The sequence below is a fragment of the Ursus arctos genome, unplaced genomic scaffold (assembly GCF_023065955.2).
Source record: "Ursus arctos isolate Adak ecotype North America unplaced genomic scaffold, UrsArc2.0 scaffold_6, whole genome shotgun sequence".
In the NCBI taxonomy this organism is placed as follows: Eukaryota; Metazoa; Chordata; class Mammalia; order Carnivora; family Ursidae; genus Ursus; species Ursus arctos.
This window is the reverse complement of record NW_026623078.1, coordinates 32,760,505-32,787,672: the sequence shown is the minus strand read 5'-3', so window position 1 is coordinate 32,787,672 and position 27,168 is coordinate 32,760,505. Positions and strand designations below refer to the sequence as shown.

General features: G+C 37.3%; 1 protein-coding gene across 2 annotated transcripts in view; it reads left to right on the top strand.

Annotated features, from left to right (window-relative positions):
• PEX2 (peroxisomal biogenesis factor 2) overlaps positions 1 to 23,174 on the top strand; it is a 58,955-nt gene extending 35,781 nt beyond the window's left edge. Inside the window, exons 3-6 of one of the 2 annotated variants that reach the window (XR_008957719.1) lie at positions 95 to 302; positions 1,980 to 2,093; positions 11,783 to 11,854; positions 22,802 to 23,174. The gene's annotated coding sequence lies outside the window, so the exon portion shown is untranslated. Of the gene's footprint in view, positions 1 to 94; positions 303 to 1,979; positions 2,094 to 11,779; positions 11,855 to 22,801 lie in introns of both variants that reach the window. The other variant, XR_008957718.1, reaches the window with a different exon arrangement.
• Positions 23,175 to 27,168: the final 3,994 nt, after the last annotated feature.

The following is a 27,168-nucleotide window of genomic DNA, read 5'->3' as shown; positions in this document are numbered from 1 at the left end:
TGTCTAGAGAGTGAACAACCTTTCTTAGAGAGAACTTTAGTATTTGAGTTAATCAAAAGGTCAGCACCTAACTGGCTTTGTGTTTATCTTGAAGGAGTCAAGCCTCAAGGAGGAAAAGCAGCTGGACAGGTAATACTCCTGGGGATGGGCCCTAGCCAGACTGCTCCAGGAATCGGGAAATAAGTAAAAGGCTGGGAATCCTAGATTGAAGAAGACCACGCATGAAAATGAAACAGTCTGAACCATCACAGATCAAGAAGAAAAACAACAACAACCACAAAAACCCAATCATTTCAAAATTGGTATCTCATTTTCTTTGTCCTTTCTATGGAATGTCTCATTAATATTTATGATGTTTTAATAGTATTTGCCTCATTTTGAAAAAGACAATTCTCTAGAGTTGGTTTCCATTGTTACCAATCGATGAGAAAGCTGGGGTAAGCTTTTAGCTACCTAGAAAGACAATGGAATCACCCAATTGTGATTTGTCTGAACCATAGCCCCAGAGTCTAAGTCTTTAAGCATGTGATTCAATCATTTTAATGCAAGCATCCCATTACCTTGTCTGAACTCTAACATTCTTTAAATGGGTGTTTTTCAAACTATGAATCAGGACCCATTAAGGGGTCATTAAATCATTTTAATAGCTTGGGACCCATATTTTTGAAAACTAAAATGAAATAGAATTAAGCAGAACAGAAAACAACTTTCCTCACACATGGAAAGGGCAATGTAGTCGTCAGGATAAGATAACCTATACTGATATCTAAGTGCTTTTAACACAATAGACTTCCCTATCCCTTACACAAAGGCAGTTCAGGTTAAATGAGCCTCCTCTGTCTTATAGCCTCAGAATATGCAGCATGTCATCTCCAAGTCAGTGTGTCCCCTCTAGCAGCAAAGAAGTGTTTGAGGCCCATACAAGGTATATTTAAGAGCCAAGCCTACAAGTGGCTTGTATCACATCCGCCCACATTTCATGGGCCAGCCCTCGGTCATGTGTCCAGTCTAACTCAAGGAAGGCTGCACAGTGCAGTCCTCTTAGGCAGGGAAGAGAAGGTGGAAATGAAATTTATATCCCAGCACTCTGTTTGCACCCACTCTTCACTGCGTTCAGCATTTGTGAGCTTCTGTGGAATATGTAACTTAGATATTTTATAACAAATACCTCACCTTTTCTGGAATATGAAGCAGCACTTTAATTTTCTTTTTCTGAAAAAAAGATACTCTCTGTCATCTTTGGACCAAAACACAAGTTTTTTTTTGATATTTTGGATTTTCCTGTCAAGTTAATTAAACTGATATCGAGCATCTGCCAGTGAATCAGGCCCCACGGAAAAATCAAAGATGCATGAGACAGCAGTGCTTCTCATTTCTCTATCATCTGTTTCTAGATCAGCATCATTTCTTCTGCCATGCGCTCCCACTGAGCTACACCAGAAAGCCTCGGACAACCACACTTAGAGACTGTCTTTTGCCCTAAAAATTGGGAATATGCAACTGTTCCTAGTCTGAGGAAAAATTGTCACCTGATTGGGAAGAATTGTTGTTCTGGTGAAGCGTTGTGGTGGGCTAGAGTACTCGTCTCAGCTCTGTATTCTTTTTGCTCAGCCTCTGTGGGCTCTGTATCCACTGTCCCTTAGTCTTCACAGCCTTGGTACCTGTCTCTAACTAGGTGCTGCTGTGGACTAAACTGGCTCTGCCCCCACTGTCCAATTTATATATTGAAGCCCTAATCCCCAATGAAGATAAGGATTTTAGGAAGCAAATAAAGTTAAATGAGGTCATGAGGGTGGGGTCCTCATTGGGTAAGACTGTGGCCTTATACAAAATGGAAGGGACGCCAGGGAGCTCTCTCAGCACACAGGCCAGCCCACACCGAGCGAAAGACCACGTGACCTCACAGGGGGAAGGCAGCAGTCTTCGAGCCAGGAAGAGAGCTCTCACCGGAGCCTAACCGTGCTGGCACTCTACTCTAGGACTTCCAGCCTCCAGAACTGTAAGAAAACGCGTTCGTGTTGCTTAAGCTGCCTACTGTGTGGTGACCACTCAAACAGACTAAGACAGGTGCCGACCTTGGATAATCAATAATGGTACATAAATGTTAAGTGTCTCTTCTCTGTGCAGTTTCCCCCACCTATCCAAGCCGAGTTCTTTCCTCCCATCTTTCTGTTGTCAGAGGACCTTGCATACGCACTGCCTGCATCACACTCTGTTGTTACTAGTTGGGTACACATTCTCATCTAGTAAAATATAAGTTCCTGGAGAAGAGAGATCGGTCCAAAGTTAATGCCCAATGGTGGGTAAACATGAAATAACCATAAGAGGCAAACGTTATTAATTCCATTTTGCAAACAAGAAAACAAGCTCTGGCATTACTGAGATCTTGCTGTAAGCAGTCAGTGGAACTAAGATTTGAACCAAGGCACATTTTCTTTTAATATTAAATTTCAGCCTTCCTCTCATCCCTTTCCCTCTATTTTGCCAAACTTTTGCACTTGGTTCCAGAACACCTGCTCTGCCTGGTGCACCACTGAATCATCTCTTCATTACTTACTTCCTTGCTTTTCCACCATTTCTGCCCCTTAAATCCTGTCAGCTTTCTATGTCCTGGGTCCTTAACCCACTGTCATCTACCCACATTTTTGGAGTTGACACCCTGATTAAAACAATGCAGTATGATAATATTGAGTGACTCTGTATTTAATTATTTAACAATGCTTTCCTAGTGGGCTCGTTATAATAGCATAGCTAATGAATCAATTTAATTAGAGATAAACAAATTTGTTCTGTTTTCCTTTTAAGATTAATCTGATTCTCTTTTTCATCATATTTATTACTACAAAATAACATGAAATCTTTTGTTAAATCACTTAAAACCATTGGGTTTATGTTATCAGGCACAAAAAATGTTTGCTATCACAAGTCTTTAATTACTTTTCCCACTCATACTAGGCACTCCCAAGTAATATATAATGTGAATTTATTAAACTATTGCAAAACAAAGAAGAGCAAAACAGCAGACTTTCTTAAAAGTCATCATATTTTGGTGATTCAGACAGAGCAGCAATATAAATAGATTAATAAAATTAATTCATTCTCTGGTTCAATTAGCTTCACTAAAGAAAGCATGATGCCATTCTAAGGCTAAAAGAAGATCTTTTGTAGCTGAAATTTTAAATATGCCACTTTAAAACATGTGCTTTATTTAAATTTGATTGACTGTCCTCAAAGCATAAGACCTTAAAATATTTATGAGGCATTTTTGGTTGAATGCAATCCATAGCAAGCCATATTGGCTATAAAAAGTACATTAAAAATACTAGTAATAACCCATAATATTGTTTTCAAGATAAATCTTTTCCCGATCAGTGATAATGTTGTCTCATTCTTTGAGTTACCATCTTTATTTATTAAAAGATCTCCAAGTTTCAGCTCAAAGATGTTCTCACACCAGGGTTCCAAATAAGTTAATAGCCTGTTTAAGAACTGTCAGAACTAGACAGTAAAAATTGAAGCCACATTTCAATTAAGTTTGTTCAAGTCTAGCATTTAGGTTTTTCCAGACTCTAGAATCAGAGGCTTCACAAAAAAAAAAAAAAAGGCAAGACCCACTAAATTTCCAAACTACCCTATCAAATATATTCACTATATATTCAATATGCCAAAAGAAGAATCCATGGTGTAAGATAAACTCCTAAGGCAATATAATATAAAATGAATAACAGCCTAGATCCATTGATTCTAGTGTTGAAAGAAAGAAAGAAAGAAAGAAAGAAAGAAAGAAAGAAAGAATGAGTATAAAGGGACTGGCATTGTTATTGACTTCTATTTATTTTTATAAGGGCTGTTAGTCCCAGGCCAGTTGCCCCTTAATTGCTCAGCAAGGTCTTGGGTGGCTTTCTGCTCAACTTGTGTGTTCCCATGGAATGCGTTCTAATTGCAGGTATCGGCTATCCATGAATCATGTAAATCTCATTCTGTGAAAAGCCACAAGTAAGCTTCTCCTACCAGGAATACACTCATTCCAATGACCTGTTATTCTAGATTATTCACACTGCTGCCTTGGTCAGTCATTCAAGGTATACCTTTTGCTTGTCTACCAGCTGCTGCTGTATTTAACATGGGAAAAACAAAGTGAGAAGAAACAGTTCTCACTCTCAACAAGCATACAAGATGACAAGCAGTTGTTCAATGTGTCAGGACTTACTGTGCTTTAATCCTTACAACGAGTGCCTTATAGGGTAGATGTCACCATCCTCATTTACAGATGGGGACAACAGCAAAAATAAAGGGTAAATATGAAGTCCAAGGTCACGGAGCAAATCTGTTACAGAACTTGTGTTCATACCTAGGGTAGTTTTATCTAGTCCCCAAACCTATGGGCCTTTAATTATTGCTTTCTGCTTTCCTTTATCCGTTTAAATGTACAGTCGACATTTAAAAATGGATTTGTTTGTAAGTCTTCCTGAAACCATCCTTATCTGTTCTTCTTAAAAAATGACTTTACTATCTAGTAGGCTAAGACTTTACTACATTTGATCTCTTTTACAAAAATAATGCTTTTTTGAAATATTTTAGGCACTCAAATACCATACAGGGTCTTGTGCCATAAATATGTTTTTACTTCCCCAACATGTGAAGAGAATAGGTCCACAGGGAGCACCCCCAAATGAGCCCCATTCTTCAGGCCAGTCATAGGGGGTGAAACAGCTGAGATTAGAATGAGTGTGGTCATGAAGAAGCACGTCCTGAAGAACAGCCAAAAAGGACTCACAGTCATTCTAGAATCTGAGGAGTGATTTTTAACACGCCAGGAAGAAGTGAGTCAATAAGGAAGAATGTAAATCAAAAGGGTACAAGTGAAAGGAAAAACACAGTCACTTTTATGTAAATCGAAAGGTCTGCTTTCGCCAAAAGGAAATTCTGGGAAAGATCTCTCCTGCACATCAGCAAAACACAGGCAAGTTCTCATTTGTTTTCATCCTTCTGTCAGGAACAATTTTCCCAGACCAGTGGGGCATGTAGGACTAGAATGGAAATGGATGGATTGAAATTTGTCTTTGCCGTGAAACCATGAAAGGTACAAAGAGACATTTTTGGTTTTCGCCTTCCTTTTTCTTGAGAAATTTTCAAAACTGGTGTATGAGCTGGACTAAACTCTGAGCTAAGACTAAATCTTTTCTAGACCATTTAAAGATGTAAATAGTAAACTGGAAGCCAAGAAATCAATCATTTTTTATTTTGTCAATCTTCTGTAACAATGGAAATTAGCCCATTTTATTTTTACAAAAAAGGTTTTCTTTATAAAAAATAATGGTTTGTGGTGGGGTTTGATAGTACTAATAATAAGTAAAATAATAAGCTAAACTTTGATAGTATTAATAGATTATAAACCTTTTTTAGAACTAATTGTCAAACTGACATTTCATTTTTGACATATTACTTAATTTCTATTTTAATGCATATAATTTGAGATCTTTTACCCCCAAGGAACTTTATCAAAGAGTGGATGGCACTTAAAAAGTAAATTATCCACACAGTTTTGGAAATCTGAGAAGTCTTTTATCAATATCCTCCTAAATATTTTCAATATTTTTTTCTAAAATGCCCATTCTTCTGTCAGCCAATTACTTAAAGTCTCAATTTATTCCTGTAACGGACCCCGTGTTTGTTTTTTATTGCTGTTGTAACAAATGAACAAATAACAAACTTAGTGGCTTAGATGACATAAATATATTATCTCACTGTTCCGTAGGTCAGAAGTCCAGCATGGGTCTCACTGGGACAACATGAAGTGCTGGCAGGCTGTGTTCTTATCTTGAGACTCTAGGTAGAATCTGTGTCTTGCTTACGTAGATCTGGACAGACTTCAGTGTTATACAGTTCACAAGACTGAGATCTTTGCTTCCTTGCTGGCTGTAGCTGACAGGTACCTTAGCTCCTAGAGAAGGTCTTTGTCTGCAGTCTTTGCACATGGCCTCTTACTTCCCAGAACCAGCAACAGGGTGTCGGGTCTTCCCATGCCGTCATCTTGGACTACAACTGGAAAATGTTTCACCTTCAAGACCTCATATGATTAGATCGGGTCCATGGAGATAATCCAAGATAATTTCCCTATCTTATGATCCTTAAACTTAATCACATCTGCAAAGTTCTTTTTGCCTTATAAGGTAATACATGCACAGGTTCTGGTGATTGGGATGTGAGCATCTTTGGGAGACCACTATTCTGCCTGCCACAGCTCCTCCACTGTAAAGGAAAACTGGATTCCTTCAGATGATCCGCTTTTCCAGTAACTCTCGAATTAAAATGGTTCATTGCCCCAAACTTATAATATTTCAGAACCAGAAGATACAGTAAAAATCCACCTTTTCTTGTTGCCAGTTAATCTTTGCTTCTCCAGAATCCTTTAATTTTTCTTCCCAATTTTTGTGTATGTTTCTATTCCTATTCTTATCATGATGATTTTACTTAATTTCAGGATGTTCCCCTTCACGCTTGGAATTCCTGAAACCGGTAGACCATTGGCCCAATACTCAGATATCAGTTCCTGGATGAAATCCAACATGTTTTTACCCCTATTCAATTTTAATTCAGCCATACCCTAGTACCTACAATTTTTAGACTCTTTTAGTCTTAAATATTAAATTGTAAATTCTTTCTCTCTGACCCTTACTGTTGAGTTTCCACTGCCAATCCTGCACTACTACCAAGGCTTCTCTGTAATTCCATCCAGTCTTCCTGGTCAAACTTCTCTCTACTCTCATCATCATTTATATCAGACTCATTAATTTTAATCAGACCAACCTCATTCGTTAACTTATTGATCAAGTAGTTATTTAAAACCTGTTCTCAGGACACCTGGGTGGGTCAGTTGGTTAAGTGTCTGACTCTTGATCTCAGCTCAGGTCTTATCTCATGGCTGTGAGTTCAAGCCCCACACTGGGCTCCATGCTAGGCGTGGAACCTACTTCAAAGTTTAAAAAGTAATAATAATAAAATAAAATATATTCTCTGCTAGACATTGTGTTGGTCAATGCAGATTTTGCAGAGACAGTTCAGTTGTTCCTGATCTGTTTACAATCTGGTTTTACTTTCCTTCCTACTCACCCCGATCCTCATGAAAAGTTTCAACTGTTTATTCACAAGTATTCAAAATTTTCTCGACTACTTGACTTTGTACTAATGCCACTGTACAATTAGTTCCCCAATAAAGGTTCCGTGCTTTCCTAAGTCATTAATTAGGCAAAACAATAAATATTAGGTGGTTAAATAAATAAACATGGGCAATCCCTAAAAATCTACTTTCTCTTTTTGAATTCCCTGACTTTCTGAATAAAGTTGTCAAAAAGTGACATCACCAAACCTGAATTATTTGATGACCAGGACATATGTCAGCCTTTGCTAGACCAGTACTGCTCACTAATTCATTTAATTAGTTAACTTACTACTCTTTTTACATTGATAACTTCATATTGTTTCTGCTTTTCTTATCCCTATTTACAACCCATACTGTACATCACAGAAAAAATGAAGATCACCAGGTACAAATTCTCTTAATTTCTATCACTTACTTCTCTCCAAACTTACTTGTAATGGCAATCCCTACTTTCTAGGCTAACTCTGCCACTCACTTTAACCCACTTTATGAACACTGCCACTTCCCAAGTGTCTATACTTGCTCCGTCAATTATCTACATTTTCCTGCATCTTCCATGTCTTCTACACTGTTGGCTACAAGTTTGATTGTCTCCTATTCTAATAAAAATTTTCCCATTTGTTTCTTTTATTCCCTTCACTACTAAATATTTCATGGAAATATTCATTACTTATGAAATTCACTTTCCTCTATCTCATTTCTTTCTTAATCCCTTAAGATCTTATGACTGCCCATAAAATATCATTGCAACAATTATTTAAAAGGTCATTGAGAATCTATTGGTCACTTCTCAGTTCTCATCCAGCTTGACCTCTCTATAAAAAGATGCTATTAATAATCCTGCTATATTTGAAACTCTCCCTTGGCTTTCATGTCGGTGTTGTACCTTTCTCATTGCTCATATGAGCAGCATTCTACATTTATGACTGCTCCTGCTAAGTCCTTCACTGACTCCTTTCTTTCTGTCTGTTCCACATCCAATCCTCCATAATGACCTCTCCATCTGTGCTTGGTCCAGAGGAGACTTCTTCCATATATACGGTGTCAGTGAATATCTCTGAGCTGATTACTCTTGAGTCTCTATCTCCAGTCCTGATAGCTTAACAGATGCCCCATATTGAATCTTTAAGCAAGCTTTCTCTCAACCTTTGCAGGGCTTGGTTCAAGAGTACTAATGGAAGCTGACGTACCATTTTTCTAAATATGTTAAAATTATAAATTCACCTAACAAACTGCTAAAAATATGTATAGTTGATTCTTCTATCCTGACAAGTATTCCTCCAAAAAAACTTGGAAGGCCAGGTTCAAATTTAACCTCTTATATTTCTGGGAATTCCTCTCCAGAATAACAGAAGGGGGCAACCACTCTAGATTTGTCCCCTCTCCTTTTCTTTTTTACCTTCTGGCCCTATCCAATACCACATAGGGCCTCATGTATAAGCATGAGGACCTCCATGCCTCAGGTGAAGGATTCAACCATATCCTTGCAACCTTTGATCATCTCTTGGGCCTAGGGGAGGTACATCAGAGGATGGACCCAATGAGGAGGGCTGCATCAATCCCAGAAGTGGGCTTGGGGCTATTTTATCATGACATGAAAGGGTCTCAGGAACCCAGAGTTGATCTATCCATGGGCAGTGGACACCAGGGCACATCCCTCTTGGACCTGTGAAGTCCCCGCCAAGGGCAAGCATATCCAAACCAGACACCTCTCAGTTGTGGGTCCCAGGGCAAAGACTCCTTTGCCAGGATCTAAGGACAGGACTGCAATTATTACCTGCCAATCATCTCTAAGAATGTTATAGTGGTGTATCCAATTTTCATTTTTTTTTTCCCAATCTGATCTTATCTCACCAGGATTATTCTTTCTAATCCTGGTCCTCTCCACTATGGTCCTATAATGTATCCAATCTACGTTCTCACACAGGTCAGAGAAGTCCAAGTCATCTTCAACCTCATCACATCCCTCTCCCCTCATTCATATGGTCACCCACAATATAGCTCATCTCTGAAATGCGTTTAGCCCTTTTCTTCTTTCCAACTTCAATTCCATTGCCCTAGCTGGGACATTCATTTTCTTTCCTGAGTAGCCTCTCAACTAGTTTTTCTCTTTATGATCTCTTGACTCTCTAGTCCATTCTTCTAATTCAGCTTATCTTTCAATAGGTCAGATAATGACACATCCCTCCTCCAAATTTTCATTGGTTTCTCACTGCCAACCAAAAATATTTTTAGCATGTCATCATATGCTCTTTACATAATACCTCACAGATTCCTACTCTGGCCATACCGGCTAATTTGTGATGCCAACATCTAAATACTTTTATACTCTTTTTAAAACTTTTCTTCCCCTAGCTTAGAAGAACTTTCTATTAGGTTCACTCAAAAGCCATCACATGAAGAAACCTATCCTGATCCTACTTTCAGAATTAAATCAGTTCTCCCTCTACTTTTAATTCATCTTGATTATCCCTCTACTCATTCAATCATCTTTTCCTCCATTCCTCCACCCATCAAGTCATTCAACAAAAGTTTATTGAAAACCTCGAGTGAACCAGGCACTCTGCTCTGTCCTGTGAGAGTTTCTGCTCTCATGGAGCTCAGGTTAATGGAGAAGACAGGTATTAATCAAATAATGACCCCAAAATATAAGGAAAAAGTGACATGAACTAAGAAAAAAGCTCTGTAAGAGAGGAGAGTGTTTTGTGAGAATGTATAACTAGTTTTTCTTGGACAGTTGGGATGAACTTGGCTGAGGAATTGACAGGCAAACAGATCTGAGGGACTACTAGGAGTTAATTGGAAGGAAGAGGGAAGAAACATCACAGGTAGAGGGGCTGAGAATGCAAAAAGCTTCATGACGGGAATGACAATGGCTTATTTAAGGAACTGAAAGAGAGGTTAAAGTGCAGAAAGCAAGGGCTGAATGATGTGAAAGAATCTGTTGTGACAAGGAGTACCCATCCAGATTTTGTCCTAATTCTAACAGAAATGGAAAACCTCTGATGAGTTTTATGCAGGGAGGTGACACAGTTTTGTAAAGAACTCTCTGGTGGTAATATGGAAAATTATCAGAGGATGACAGAACAGGATGCAGACTAACCATTCCTAAAACTACTGTAGCTCAGGTGAGAATTGGTAGCTAGGGTTGTGGTAGTGATAAAAAGAAGTGTACATATTTGAGAAATATTGAGATCATGAAATCATCTAGACTTAGGGATGGTTTGATATAGAGGGTGAGAGAGAGGAAGATGTCAATGTTTTGCGATTATGCCTAATGAGTAGTGGTACCATCCACCAAGACAGAACACTGGAAGATCAGGTGTAAGAGAGAAGATTCTTTCAGAATGGGGAAACTTCTGTTTAAGGTACACTTAAGACCAGGGAAGAAGTCTGTGTTTGATGTAAATTTGAGATTCATTGGCCTAAAAATTTAATTTCTTAGAAAATATATAGTATCAGAGGGGATAAGAGCCAAGGACCCGTCCTTGAGGAATATCACCACATAAAAACCTATAAGGTGTGAATTTTTGTGTGCAGGGGTAGGGGTTGGTATGGAAGGGGGTGCACCTGCGAAGAAGTCTGGGAATTTTTTCTGCTTTGATTTATACTTACATATGATCTGTGTGTCTCCCCCACTGAAAATTCCTTAAAGATAGAAGGATATCTTACTTATACTTATAGTCCCCCCCTGCCCCGTGTCTAGGAATACCATTAATGATATGATGCTTGAATTGAATGTTGGTGACATTTTGACAGTGATTATTTTCTTCTTGTAGAAAAACACTGTCTTTTCAATCTGGAATCATTTGTATTCATTTAATGTTTTAAAATGTAATTCAAAACTTTTTAGGCTATGGTTTAGGATAATTACTTTCAAAGAAAAGTTGCACTTTCATCCTACTCATAAGAGAATGAGGAGAAGGTCATTGCATTATCTTTCTCTTTGTTTTGCTCATGAGCAAAAAGCAGTCTTCCACACTGATTTTTAATGTGGCTGTCACCAAAACTTGAAACTGTCATATTCTAACAATTTTAATTTTCCAGAAGTCATAAACTTCATTCTAGGTCAATTCCATCGCAAAATAACTCTGAAAGGTGATCTTTTTTAAACACTTTCAACAACAAAATGCTTTTGATCTTAAATAGGGTAGTTTATATACCTTCTATTACATCACCTTTTCAGATAAATGAAAATTTTCTAACTCTGGGGTCACACCTGCATGTCAAGCCAAATCTAGGGAAATATACTGTGAAATTAATTATATCTGGTTAAAATATTCTCTTGTCACCTTGATCTTTCATAATTTTCATACACCGATCTTAATGTTCAGTTTTCTTCTCTATTTCTAATTATTTCTTATCTGACTCCTTCCTCCAAAACCAAAATTATATGCAAAAGAAGATGCCATCTGAGATCTCTAAAGCAGAAGGACATGAGCAATATTTTGCAAAATATTCTGTTGATGCCAAAGATTGAGAGTGACATTATATGTGGTTTTTTTGTATGTGTTGAGCTGAAACTTTCCCCCTCCTTGATAATTCTTGATCAGATTTATGTAAGAATGTAAATAGTGTGTATTCACTTTCAAGGTTAACAGTTCCCTGTCCCCAAAGCAGATCACTGACGAATGAAGGCAGCGTTTATTACTTCGTCCCTGGAAGAAATTGATAATCACCAATGTCTAGTGAGTAAGTGCCTATTTGCCAAAACAATAAGCTTGTAAAAATTTGTTCTCCAAGAATCGGTTCTATCTGTTCTTTATCCTATTTATGTACTCTTACTACATTTTCAGTTCACTAAATTCAGGCCAGGGACCTCATGGCACCTCCACTTTAATGTTCTAGCAAGGGACTCAGGGTATGAGTGTGAGAATACCATTGAATTACAAGTAGTCTTAAAAAAGGAGGGGAATCAAGAAGCTACACTAGTTGCATTGTCGGAGGCACATATGCTGAAGGAAAAAGAACACAGACTTCCAGTGGTTAGTGAATATTGACCTTAAATTACTGGCTCACAAATTAGACAATAATTAGAGACTTCCACTTATATTTTGCCTATATTTCACTTTGTAAGACTTTAATGGCTCATTGGTTTTTCCTACATGAAATAGTAAGCATCCTGACAACCAGGTTATTATTCCAAGCTGTTCTGGTCTAGAAAGGACTAGTCCTGCTCTTCCAGATAATCTCTGACTTTATCTATTAGTACAAGCTTTCAGGAAATGAAGCTCTTTACAGAGATTAGGGGAAAATTTGAGCAAAACAAAAGATAAAAAATTACTGAGCAAAATATCACAAACATATGATAATTCCATATGTAATAAAACAGTACTTCCCATAATACATGTGTATACATTTCGGGCTTTCTGAGGCAGCAAAAAATCCAATTGCTGGATTCAAATGTTTTTCACCTTTTACCAGATGCTTTATCTTAGGCAAATCATTTCACCCTTTTTAGCCTCAGTTCTCACATCTGCAAAATGGTGATAAAAGTATTTCTGATAATTTATGACAAAATCTATGATTGTTTTAAGGATTAAAACAAGAAAAAAACATCTAAGGGCCTTGCATAGTGCATATCATAAGTATTCAATAAAAGTAACTATATTAGTAAACGGGGAATTGAAACAAACAATTAAACTTTATAATAAGCAATTTACAAGTTATACTTAAAGCCAAATGACAGAAAAGACCAAAAATTAAAGCATAGCCAAAGATATTACTAACAAAGTTATTAAACCACAAAGAGCCAATATAAATAATCAACAATATAGAATGCAAGACAAATAATAAGAGGTAGGACAAAAGGGAACTATAATCTGATTTTTCCTTTAAAAAAGTTAATGAAGCTATCATGTTGAGAATAGATCTTGGTGAGAACAGGATAATAATGGCAAGTATATTTCTCTCTCATTTGAAAAAATTTCAGAGGTAAGCATTCCAAGGCCAATTTGGAGGTCTCATAAGACATTAAAGACCCACGTTCCTTCTGCTATCCTTCTTTATAATCCTTTGAACATTGATTCCAGTCTCAAAGTCACAAGGTGGCTACTGGATGTCTGGCCATCAAATCCACAATTCCAGCAGGAGGAAGTAGGGAAGCAAAGTCAACAGGTACCTTCCTTAAAAAGTCTATCTGAAAGTGCCACCCACCGCCTTTCATTTACGTTTCTTGTTAGCCAGGTTTAGGGACATGGTCACATCTAACTACAAAGGAGAGTGAAGAAGGTGGTTTTCAGACAAAACATATTGCTGTCCAAATTAATATCAGGATTCCATTATTTAGTTAAAAAGGTGAGCTAAAAGCCTCTGCTCCAAATCTTAGGCCACATAGAAATATATTTGGAGGGAAATATACTCTTACCAATACAAGTAGAAATAAAACAGAAAACAAAAAAAGTAAAATTAACAAATTCAAAAGCTCTTTTTTTTTTTAATCAAAGAAAAAACATCTGATGAGGTTCATCCATGACCCAGAGGGAGAGAGACAAAGAAAATGAATGAGATTGAAAGGGAACAAATTTTTAAAAATTATGAAAAAAGAGATCTGATATAACCAAAGTTATTGGACAGATTTTTTTGAAGTGTATGGAAATGTTATAAATAAAATTGAATAGTAATTTTGAAAATTTGAGAAATTTATGATATTGATGGAGAATATAGATCCCAAAACTGAGTCAAGGAAAAAAAGTTTAAAAAAAAAAGTAGAAAAAGTCTAAATAGATCAATAAACATGATATTTAAAATCCTATAAAAGAATTTTCTTTGAAAGCCTTGTGATTCACTGTTTTATAATCAAATTATTCAAAACTTCCAAGAAAAAGGTAAATCCCATTCTTTTTAAATGTTCCATAGAATAATAGGGGAAATTTTTAAATTAATATAAATTAAAAAATGCAATAGTGAAATTACCCTATTAACAAAACCTAACAAGAGATAGTGACAAAAAATAAAACTATCTGCCTTTTGAAAATAGATCAACTCCTAAATGAAATGATAGCAAATAAACTAAGCAATATAGGAAAACGAGAGTTCAACTATAATATTAAGAATCAATATAATTAATTCTCCTAATAGGTCAAAAGAGCAAAATCAAAGATCATTTTGATAGATGATCTAAAGGCAATTGAGAAATTTAATATATATTCATGTTAGAAAACAAAAACAAAAACAATGCTTAGCAAAAGGGAATTGAGGAATAGTTTCTTAACCTGATATAAACATCTATGTCATCATAATAACTGTCATCATGCTTAATGTTGGAATAGAAAGTAATTCCATTTAGAGTTAAGAATAAAGCAAAGGTACTCAATTCACTGTTAGTATTTAACGTCTTTCTGGAAATGCTAAGTAATGCAATCGGAAAATGAAATGAGGTCTTACAATTCTGGAAAGAGAGGAGCAATTTTTTAAATCTTAAAATGATATGATTTATCCACATGGAAAAAAAGTCAAGAGAATTACCTGAAAAACCATTAGAACTAGCAAGAGATTTCATTAAATTGGTCACATAACAAACTCAATAGCTTTCTTACATACTAACTTCAATCTAAGTTCCTTGGTAAAAAAAAAAAAAAAAAGTCCTTTTTCACCACTGAAATTCAGTTCCTAATAAGTTAAAATATGACAGAAAATAAAGTCTATATCAAATAATAAGCAAAATAGAAGCTACCCAGGAATAGACCTCTATGGAGAAAACAATAAAATATTTACATCTATCTATCTATCTATCTATCTATCTATCTATCTATCTATATCTTATATCTGTGTAATGTATTTTTAGATTTCAACTCTTCTTCAAGTACGTAATTTATGCAAAATACCAAGATAATCCTTTCACAATTTATTGACCTGTAATTAAAATGTAAACTACATGAAACAAAATTCAGCTGTTTCAGTCATCATCTTGATGACTTTTGGTGAAAAAGCAGAGTAATGCAGCCACCACCACATTCCAACTTTGGGGCTTTCAAAAGTTCCTCCATGCCCTCTTCCAGTCACCCCCTTCTTCTCTCCACATCTTCGACTTGCTACAGCTTTCTCTTTCCTAGAGTTTCATGTAAATAGAATGGTATACAATGTAATCTTTTGTGTCTAGCTCCTTTTGCTTAGTATAATGATTCTGAAATGTATCCACATTGTTGCGTTTATCAGTAGTTCATTCTTGTTTTATTCCTAAATAGTATTCCATTGTATAAATAGACAACAGTTTGTTTATCCATTTCCTAGCTAACAGGCATTTGGGTTATTTTAATTTTGGGCTATCATGAATAATGCTGCTGTGCATATTAGTGGATAAATCCTTGTATGGACTTTCTGTTTAAATTTTTTTTTTAAGATTTTATTTACTTATTTGTTTGAGAGAGAGAGTATGAGCAGGGAGAAGGGCAAAGGAAGAGGGAGAAGGAGACTCCCCCGTGAGCAGGGAGCCCAATGCGAGGCTCGATGCCGGGCTCGATGCAGGGCTCCATCCCAGGATGCTGGGATCATGACCTGAGCTGAACGCAGACACTTAACCGACTGAGCCACCCAGGTGCCCCTCTGTTTAACTTTCATTAAGAAACTACCAAACTGTTTTCCAAAGTGACTCTGATTTTGAAGTTCCACTAGCAATATATGAGATTTCCACTTACCCTCCCAAGTCTTTTTAATTTTAGTATTTCTAAAGATGTGCTATGTAATTGTAGATTTAATTTACATTTTCCTAATGGCCAAAGATGTTGAACACTTTGTCATGTATTCACTGATTATTTATATCTTTTTAAAATGCTCATTTTTTTTATTCTTTTGTCTTTTTAATATTGAATTATGAGAGTTCTCTAGAAATTCTGGATATACATTTTTGGCCAATTATGTGTTTTACAAATATTTCTCTCCGTCCGTGGCTTGTCTTTTCATTCATTTCTTTAATTGCATCTTTTGATAAGCAAGTCAAATTTTGATGTCCAGTTTATCATGTTTTTCTTCTATGATTCATGATGTGGGTATCCTGTCTAAAGACTTTCTCTTATATTCTCTTCTAGCATGTTTTCTAGCTCTTATGTTTTTAGTTCTTATGTGTAGTTCTATAATTCATTTTGAATATTGGTGTAACATGTAAAATAAGAATCGAGTTTTCATTTTTTTCCAAAAATACTGAAACGATTTATGTTTAAACTTCACTAAGTTATTCTAAAGGTCATCTGGAACAAGAAACATGTGAAAATAGGCAGTACCATTCTGAAGAAGAGCAATAAGGGGGATATGCTCTTTCTGGAATGAAAGGCAGTATACGGCTGCAGTCAATTAAGTCATAGTCAGACAGGTTAGCACAACAGAAGAAAGCCCAGAGCAGAACCATATATATGTAACAATGTAAACATGATAAAGGTGGCAATTCAAATGCAATAGCCACAGTTATATTCAATAAGTGATACTGAAATAGCTGGCTTACTGTTGAGGGGAAAAAACCCAACATTGTGTGATGAATTTCAAATAAAAATAAAATTCCAGGTAGAGAATTACATAATCTTGAGGACAAGGAATGCCTGTCTGATCTAAGCATTTATTCAGTCAACAAATATTCGTCAAACAACTTTCATGTACGCAGGCAGGGCTTTACACATCTTTGCAGACACCGGGGCTCAGCATGGGTGACCAAGACAATGTTCCTGTTGTCTCTTTGGAGCTTTAACATTCTGTAGTGGGGAAACGAAAAATAAACATGATATGCTAACACATAAACAGTCAAATGATATAATACCAAAGAAAATCACTGATAGTTTATACGATTTACATTCACAAAACCAAGAAGGGACAGAGCTAGGATTCAAAAAAGTGTTGTCTGACTCCAGATATTTAAGTATGATTATTTGTGCTGAGTCATATGCCCTAAATATAAATAACAATTATCTCTGGGTATATAAATATTTCTTCTTTGCATATTTATGCTTGCATTCCTCTCCCCATGGTGCATGTATTGCTTGTGTTTAAAAAAAAAAAGTGAATAAACACCTATATGATACTTACATTGTATTTTGCCAGACTCTTACTAAATACTTTGCACAAGATAATTCATTTAATCCTTATATGATAATCCTCATTTCACAGATCAGAAACTGAGGCATGAAGAGTTGAAGTGACTTGTTCAAGGTCATGCAAGAGCTTTTGAAAGACTGACAGCTTTTAGAGAACGAATTTTGAATGTCTAGATCAAGAGGATAAGCCATTTAATCACTCCTTCCACTTGTGTTGATTCTACCTGTTAAATTACTGAAAACTTCATCTCATTATCTCTTACTTGTTCTAGGTCAATACTGAAATCACGCACACACTGAAAACTTCATCTCATTATCTCTTACTTGTTCTAGGTCAACGAGTCTCACATTGAAATCACGCACACACTTGAATCACCTGGAGAACTTGAAAACCAACTAGGTCCTATCTTTAGAGATTCTGATTTAATTAGTGTAGTCTAGGCATCAAACTTTTAGAATCTCCTAGATAATTCTTATGAGTAGCCGGGGTTTGAAAAGTAGGTGAACCAAAGGGAAGCATTCTATCCCCTAAATGTTCTTTTGATTTGATTAAATCTCTTTATTATATGTCATTTTATTTGACTGAATACTTCGACCGACTTCCAATTTTTGAACAACAAATGTTTGTATACAATCAAAATCAAACGTTTTTATGCAATCAAAATCACATGTTTGTATACAATCAAACATTTGTTGAATAAAACTTTCCATTTGCACATCCATATATACATACAAATACCTACTTTCAAAAATTGAAAGTTGATCAAAGTATTCAAATATCTTTTGGCATTTGTGCCAAATTTAAAATCTGATTTAGGGGGCGCCTGGGTGGCACAGCGGTTAAGCGTCTGCCTTCGGCTCAGGGCGTGATCCCGGCGTTATGGGATCGAGCCCCACATCAGGCTCCTCCGCTATGAGCCTGCTTCTTCCTCTCCCACTCCCCCTGCTTGTGTTCCCTCTCTCGCTGGCTGTCTCTGTCTCTGTTGATTAATAAATAAAATCTTTAAAAAAAATAAAATAAAATTTGATTTAGTATAAAGCTCATGGAAAACTTTTTTTTTAAGCTGAAGTGTAGTTGACACACAACGTTCCATTAGTTTCAAGTACACAACATAGTGATTCAACAACCCATTATATCATGCTGTGCCTACCACAAGTGTAGTAGCTACCATCTGGAAAACTTATTGAGAGAAGACATTCTCATTCTTTGTTGAGTCTCATTCTTGTTTTATCAAGAAGATCATCGGAAGTTAGAAATAGTTTTCACCTGGAACAGTTTCACTGGAATATCTATATTTTTTAGCCTACTATGCTATAGCATGTGATTTCTTAATGCTGTTATATAAATTTCTAACACCCTTTCTACATTAGTATTGATAGGATTGGGCACATAGAGAGCTAATTTCACAAAATGAAACTTGAGGAAATTATCAGGCAGCCTTCTGCCCAATAATTTAGAAGTTATAGGTAGAAATTCTATGAGAACTTGAAGCATTTACATAATTATTTGTTTTCTCCTTCACTTTGCTTTTATTACATTGGTATATAAGCATTTTAAATTTTTATCTTAAATTATCTGTGAGAAATGTGAGTTAATCATGCAATGCTTTGCCTTTTGTATCCAGACAATTATTTAACATCTTTGATTCATCTTCTATACCTGGAACATTCCATGGAGTCATATAACGCTAACAGTGTTGTATCCAAATAAATTCATAATCTTTTCCCAATATTGAGATCTCATAAATCTGAGGTCTACATTTTTTCAGATGTTATGTTTTTACTTTAAAATGTATTCTATTGATCTGAAATTTGTTCTTTTTTCAAATAATATTTATAAATGATTTTTTCAAAGATTTATTTATTTTAGAGAGAGAGAGAGAGAAAGCCTGGTTTGGGGGGGGTAGAGGGGGAGGTAGAGAGGGAATCTCAAGCAGACTACTTGCTGAGGTTGGAGCCCAGCACGGAACCTGGCATGGGCTCAGTCTCACGACCCATGAGATCATGACCTGAGCCAAAATCAAGAGTTAGACTCTTAACTGACTGAGCCATGCAGACACCCCTATTTACAAATGATTTTTTTAAACTAAATTATCCAAGTTCTTTAAAATACATCCCAATTTTAGGGTAAATATTATGAATGCCTATTGCTGGACATTTCTATCTTGAATTGGAGCCCTGTGTGGGTAAGAAATAGGGGTAGGAAGAAAAATATTCAGCAAGTGAAGAGACTTATTAGCCAAACTGTCTTCGAGATTCTACATTTTGAGCACTTCAGGTTGGGTTCTAGAACTATTCTATTTTTATTCATAGACAGAAAACAGGCCTGAACCAGGGATTAGGAAAGCTTACAGGTTATTAGGAAAGTCCTTTTTAGGAAAATTGTAGCTATTAGTCTGCTGCTGAGAAAGTTGGGTTTCAGTCAAAGAATCTCTTAATTATCTCTCCTATTGCTGAAGCTGCAGTTAACATATAGAAAAGACTTCTTCCCTTTAATGAATTCCCAAATGCTGTGGCATTTATTAAGGAAATATTTAAGTAGAGCCATTGTTCAGAGGATATTTTATTCTTTCCTTACTACCACTGCCCCTGCCTCAGCTTATTAGTTTCCTAGTGGGAGGTTATAAGAAATCTGTGAGAATTTATTGTATTCTCTGTCTGGCATTATTCTTTACTTAACTTTGTACTTAACTGGTACAGAAATAAAAATAGGTTCAGACCCTAGAGGGTGCTGATTAAGAAAACTCTTCAGCAAGATACAAGTTACTCCGCTTCAGTAAGATTCTGTTTGCTTAGTCCTTTCACTGAATCATTAATATAAGGAAAATTAAAGTTCATGACTATTCATTTCTTTTCAGTGACTATCGATAGTGTGTTCAGTATAAGGAAGGCTTGATATTCCATTGTGGAATATAGAGATGAGTAATGGAGTCTTGGATCCTGGCCACATACACTTACAGTTTACTTCGAGGGGAAGATAAGTATGTGTTTATTCATTGTAATAAGCACCAAATTAGAAAGAACACACCTGATGAGCACTCATCCAGGCCTGAGAGACCAGCATCCTTCCGGGAGGAAGTGTGCAAACCTGCCTCTGGCGGGGAGACTGGGTGAACATAATTGAAGAACAGTAAACATTTTGATGTAGCTGGACATTAAGAATCGGTCGAGGGGTGAAAGAAAGTGGAGATGAATAACATCTCTTTGGGGATACTGTTAGAATAAAAGAAGACATTAAATTAATCCAGGTCTGAATTACATTTGCGAAAGAAATACTGAGCAAGGATGTTAAAAATATTGGGGGGGGGGCGCCTGAGTGGCACAGCGGTTAAGCGGCTGCCTTCGGCTCAGGGCGTGATCCCGGCGTTCCGGGATCGAGCCCCATGTCAGGCTCCTCTGCTATGAGCCTGCTTCTTCCTCTCCCACTCCCCCTGCTTGTGTTCCCTCTCTCACTGGCTGTCTCTATCTCTGTCAAATAAATAAATAAAATCTTTAAAAAAAAAATATTGGGAAGAAAGTGGTCGACTTGGAGTCCAACCTGGATTCCTGAACCACAGGTACAACCCTTGGTCTTAAGGGACCAACCTCTTCCCAGTCTGAAATAAATCTAATTACTATGATAGCCCCTAAAGAGGTCTTACTTGCTCATTTTTCTTAGCCTCGTGATGCCCACCTGGTTCAGTGTCACGTGAGATGATTCAAGAGCCTATGTCCTGATATACGGGTACCTGAACTTGGAGTACTTATCATTGGGACTTTATAGAAAGAACAAAAAAGAGTTGAATTTAATATAAGGAGGCAAAATTATATACATTTAAACTATAATGACATAAAGTTTAATTTCATATTCTTCCCTAATAAATAAAACCTCTTACCCAGTTAAGTTGGAAAAAGAGAAAGGTCCCCTCCTGGGAAGACTATGTTTCTTTCCTCTTTTTGTCTTTAAATTTGGCTGAAACTCTCCTATATGTTCCACACTGTTCTCCTTGTGTGTGTCGCACACACAAGTCTAGGAGGTCTTTGTACAGGGCACTTATTAGTATCTCCAGGTCTTCTATGACTCCATTTGAAATCTACTAGATTACTTTTCATTACTGAGATTAATAGAGACATGGTTTTTTGGTTTCTTGTGTTTTGTGTTTTTTTCCCCTTTCTCCTTCTCTTTCTTCTCCTTCACGTTCTCCTTCTCCTCCTCCTCTCCTCCTCCTCCTCTCCTCCTCCTCCTCCTCCTCCTCCTCCTCCTCCTTCTTCTTGCAGTTCCCTCTGCAAAATTCTTGCTGCAGCTTATTACCAATAACTCTTTTTGCTTCAGATTTACCTCTGTTTTCCCACCCAAACACTTTTTAGCCATTGACTATTGTTTTTATGTTATGTTCCTGATGTGGAAATGTACCAATTTTACATTCCATTTTTATTTTTAAGAAGAGTAACCTTGTAAATGGGGTTTGAGAACTTAAAACTGATTTCGCACAAGATGCTCAGTCAATCAAGAAACATTTATGGTGTGCCACTGGATTTCCAAACACTGTGCTAAGCACAGCCGATAATATGATGAATGAGATGAAATCTTTGCTTTCAGGGAGCATATAGTCAAGTGGGCAGAAACATGAGTGTAGTGATGCTTTTATGTAACATAATCCAACATCTTATCGTGCCCCAGCAGCTCAGATATTTTACTATTTGGACACCTGATGCTTAATGTCATGTAGAACAGTAGACACCTTGTATTTATCTCAAAGCATCCCATCACCTTATTGTGGGCTGTATTTCCCTTGTCTATGTTTTCCCCACCCATTCTACATATCTCTATTACAATTCTTCACACAATTAACTTTTTAAGTGAAATTTATTGAATTTCTTAAGAAAAATTCCCAACCGTATACAGACATGTAACTACCACCCCAATCAAGACAGAAATTTTCCATCATCCCTAAAAGTTCCTTTTGGTCCCTTCCTACTCAAATCTCTCCCTCTACTCCCATCCTGCAACTGAACTATTATTCTCCTTCTAGTTTTGTATTTTACAGAATGTCATATAAATACACTCATACAGTATCTAGCCTCTAGTATCTGGCTTCTTTAATTTAGAAAACGCTTTTTGTGGGCACCCGGGTGGCTCAGTCAGTTAAGTGTCTGCCTTCGGCTCAGGTCATGATCTCAGGGTCCGGGGATGAAGCCCCATGTCAGGCTCTCTGCTCAGCTCCCTCTCGCTCTGCTGCTCCCCCTGCTTGTGCTCTCTCTCTCTCAAATAAAATAAATAAAAATCTTTTAAAAAAGAAAATGCTTTTGTATTTCATCAATGTCATCTGTATCAGTATTTTTTTCTCTTTTTATTGTTGAGTGGTATTCCAATGTATGAACATGACAAATTTCATTATCCTTTAACAAGGTAATAAACATTTGAGTTGTTTACTGGGTTTGTCTATTGAAGGTACTTTTCTTTATTTTTCTTATCTCATAGCGCTAGCTAGGACTTCCAGTATAAAGTTGAATAGATGTGGTAATAGCACACATCCTTACTTATTCTCAGTCTTCAAGGGAAAGTGTTCAGTCTCTTGCACTCACTATAATGCTAATGATAGTCATTTCGAACTGACTCTTCCTTTCACTTGTCCCTCAGGAATCATCTCCATGGAGAGTATGTCACGGAAGCTGTGACATTTGACATTGGATGGTTCCTTTCCTCCAGCTTGATGCATAGAATGCACTCATCAGCGTCTGCAATCCATGGCATATCACAGGCCGCTAGCTGCTGTGGTTACCTCATATCTGTCAGGAAGCTCATGTGGACTTATTTTAAAACAAACTCTGAGGGCACCTGGGTGACAGTTAAGTGTCTGCCTTTGGATCAGGCCATGATTCCCGGATCCTGGGATCAAGCCCTGCATTGGGCTCCCTGCTCTGCTGGGAGTCTGCTTCACCCTCTCCCTCTGCTGCTCACATGCGTGCTCTCTCTCTGTGTCAAATAAATAAATAAAATCTTTTCAAAAAAAGCTACCAAAGTGTCCACTTTAAATATGTTCAGTTTATTGTATGTTCATTATACCTCCATAAAGCTAATAAAAGGAGAGTGATACTTGGTACAGGTAAGGCAAGGTGCTGCTGTGTTGCACATTGCTAAGCTGTTTGCCTAGAAATAACTGGAAAAAAGAAAAAAAAAGTGATCCAAAAAGACAGGAGGCACACCCTGAGAGGTGTGTAATATAACAATCATAGAGTGTGAACAAAGAAGCCCAAATAGTAATGTAGGCAGAAAATAAAAGAATGATAAAAGCTTACAATTATTTTCACCAGACGCTTAGCACTATAAATACGTATATTACACACGTAGACAGTTTAGTAACATTTTCTTATAATAAACCCAATGGTAGATAATACTGTTAACTCCATTATAAAGATAAAGACAGAGAGACCCAGAGAGTATTAGTTTGTATATTAGTCAGGATTGTATAGAGAAACAAAACCAATAGGATTTGATTCACACGATTATGGGAGCTGACAAGTCCCAAGATACTTAGGGGAGTTGGCAAGCTAGAGACCAGGGAGAGCCCAGGGTGTACTTCCAGTCTAACAGCCAGAAGCCTTGAGACCCAGGAAGAACCGATGTTTCTTAGAATGAGAAGGCAGGAAAAAGCTGATGCCCCTGTTCAAAGGCAATCAGGTAGGAGGAATTTTTTCTGACTTACAGGAGAGTCAGTCTTTTTGTTCTGTTCAGGGATTTAACTGATTAGATGCGGCCCACCCAGATTAGGAAGGGAAATCTGCTTTACACGGTTTATCCACTCAAATGTTAACCTCATCCAGAAACCTTATGGACACACCCAAAATGATGTTTGACCAACACCCTGTGACCTAGTCAATTTGACACAAAATTAACCATCACAACTGGTAAAGGCTAAAATATGTATAAAAGAAGTAATTTTGAGAAATATCTGTAAAGGTAACTTTAACTATGGACAGATACAGAGAGTAGCTCAGAGGGATGACTAGGGAAAACCTAGCATTAAGAAAGAATTTTTATTTAGAGGGTAAATGTGGGTACATGTATATATGTTGACAGATGATTCAGAAGAAAGGTAAAACAATTATGTTTCAGACTGCAAGTGTGTAGTCTTGGCAAGGTGAGTCAGTGAATTGATTCCACGATGAGCTAACAGACTGAGACCTGGCATTAGAATTGCATTCAAAGTGCATTTAAGCTCAGGACCAACCTACCTTTCCAATCTCTTCTTTATCACTCTCCATTTCACACATTAAAAATCTCTAATTATTGTAAACACATTATGTTTTTCATTCCTCTGGGCCCTTGCTCTTCCTCTAACCTCATGTAAGAGCACCCCTCACATGGCTCCCACAGAGTGGACTCTGTTTACCTCACTCTTCAAACCCAGTTCCAATGTCTCTGCACCCTCCCCTGTGCAGCTTCCTCCACTTCCTGAGATCAAGTCTGCTACTACCACCCTTCGTACTCTGAAAACACTTCACGTGACCCTTCATAGCTCTGATCACGTTACACGGTAATGTTAATTTCTGTGTCTGCTTCCTCTATTAGACTGTTACATCCTTGAAGGTTGGACAACATAGCTTCTCTTCTAATCCCTTTTCAAACACACTGCCCACCATCGTGTTTGTTCTCAAAATCTGTTTCAATGAGTGAAAACACAGATAAAATGTAACTGGCTCAGCTGAATCTCAGAACATATTTACTTGTAGAAAGAACTTCCAACATTTGAAAACAGCTGCAAGCACACAAGACTACAGAGAGCAAAATGCCCAGGGCCAATATGACAATGGCCCTAGGGTTAAGACCAACACCTCAAACATGCCTGATCGCTCTTGGAAGTGTACGGACACTCACTTTGTCCCCCAGTATCAGATGACCCCTCAAGATGGCATGAGTACCCCTAGGCTATTAGCAATTCTGTTGAGGTAGGTTGGATACTTTTCCAATGAGCTTTGTAGACAGATGAAATCGACAAAGTCTAAAGGACCTGCCTGAGACTAAAGAAAGAGCCCATATTTGAGTTCTCCTCTGACCCCATTTGTTTGTTTGGAACATAACCCTCTTTACTTCAGCAAAGTAGCTAATAGTTTAAACACTTACAGTAACAAAGCAGAGAATATCAACAATGCTTTTCCTCAGTAATAGGCCTTTTCCATGGGTCCCAATTCTCTGCTGCAATTTTTTTTCAACAAGCTGAGAGAACTAATGCAAGATGTTCTCTGTATATATCTATATAGAACCTCTTAGTTCTAAAGTTGATCCTAGTATGCCATGACCAATGTGAGCCTTAGACTTCCCATTTGAGATTTATAGCCAATTTTGAACTTGCCGCTGCTGCTGTTTCTCATCCTATTCCTCTGGGCTAGCAAACCTGTAAATAGTTAACATGCAGGTTTAATTTTTTAGTCTATTTCCTTATCGAATTCTTGGGCTTGGAGCCTTCTCCAATGGCAGAAGGAATCAGAATTGGACCCAGGCAATGGGAAGTGGCGCTTAACACAGCTGTTCCTGGAACTTCCTCTCCCACCCTCTTATTCCTTCTCTTTGTCACCAAATTTTCCGCCGTGAAGAGTCCTCAGCCTCTCAGAAATGGACTGCTCTGCCATTGCCGGGGTCTATTTAGCAACTCTGCTTTTGTGTGACGACCCAAGCAGATCCTGAGTTCATTTCGCTTCTGTTATAGTCAAAACAATCTTGCATATGCCTATATTTAATGGTTGTCTCTTGAGACTCAAGTAATTCATATTTTCTGTGAGGTAACTTAATTTTATGATGTGTCTGGTATACTTTTTTTTCCCCCTTATCTGCTCCTCTAAGACAATGACAATTTGATTTTCCATTTATGGTAACATTAATGTAATCTCCTGGAATTTAAGTACATCGTTTCTGGCTGTTTGTAACAACAATCTCATTTGCCCAGCATCAGATTGAGTGCAGTGTTTAATACTGACCCAGCACCACCCACGTCAAGGAGAGCTTTGTCTGGATAACCAGTCACAGACCAAGGGGGGAGGGAGAAACGTTCACGATGGCCTCTCATCTTTGTCACCCTTACAGCTGACAAACCGCCACCTACCCAGCCTCAGAAAAGTTTCTAAACTGCCTCCGCATACCGGCGGAATGGAGCGTGTTCGATTTCCATTCTACGTTCTATGAATCTCATCTTAGTAAAGGACCTCGAACCATATTAGTTTGAAAGGCAGAACGTTTCTTACAAAAAGAAAGTACCTAAAAGCTTCCATTGCTCGCCATTAATGATACCCATAACTCCTTCCCACTGCGGGTATTGCTGTCAATCAGGGAAATTAGTGCTAAGAGAAGCGCCGCGCTCAAAAAAGCAGACCGCACCGGGAAGAGTTCATTCGGGTTCCATTGTTCTTAGGTACCAGGCTGCTCTGGCATAATAGCAACGAAGCTCAATCTCTGACATCGTGCATTTTAACTAGAATGTTTTGGCATTCTGTTTTACTTGCTACACTCGTGTCTAAGGGAGGGAAAAAATGGATCCTTTCTGTTTTGCACAAGAAAGAATATCATTCTTTAGAAGTCACTTTAAAAAGAGTTCATCAAATTCGATTTTATAGAATCATACATACCTACAAGAAAAAAAAAAAAAAAAAAAGCCCAGAAATACATGACCTATGCTAGCTCGTAGCTTTTATTTTGACTCTTTCCAGCCAAGATCAATTCATCTTCTCCCACTGATTCTGTAGCATACTTCCACAAAATTTCTTTGGGTATTCCTCTAAAAATCGGGCTGGGCACAAGGAATTTCTGAATTCTGATGAAAAATATTTATGTTCTCTTGATGCAAATATTGGAATATCATCAGAACACTAGTGGTACCCTGCACTCTGCAACCTTCTTTTCATCTGTTCTGACAGTTCGGCTTTAGAGCTTACTCAGTGCCTGGATGGGCTAAGGACTCACATGAAAGCTCACTGGCTGAGTTTCAAGCTAAATAAAACAGAGGTGAGGATGTT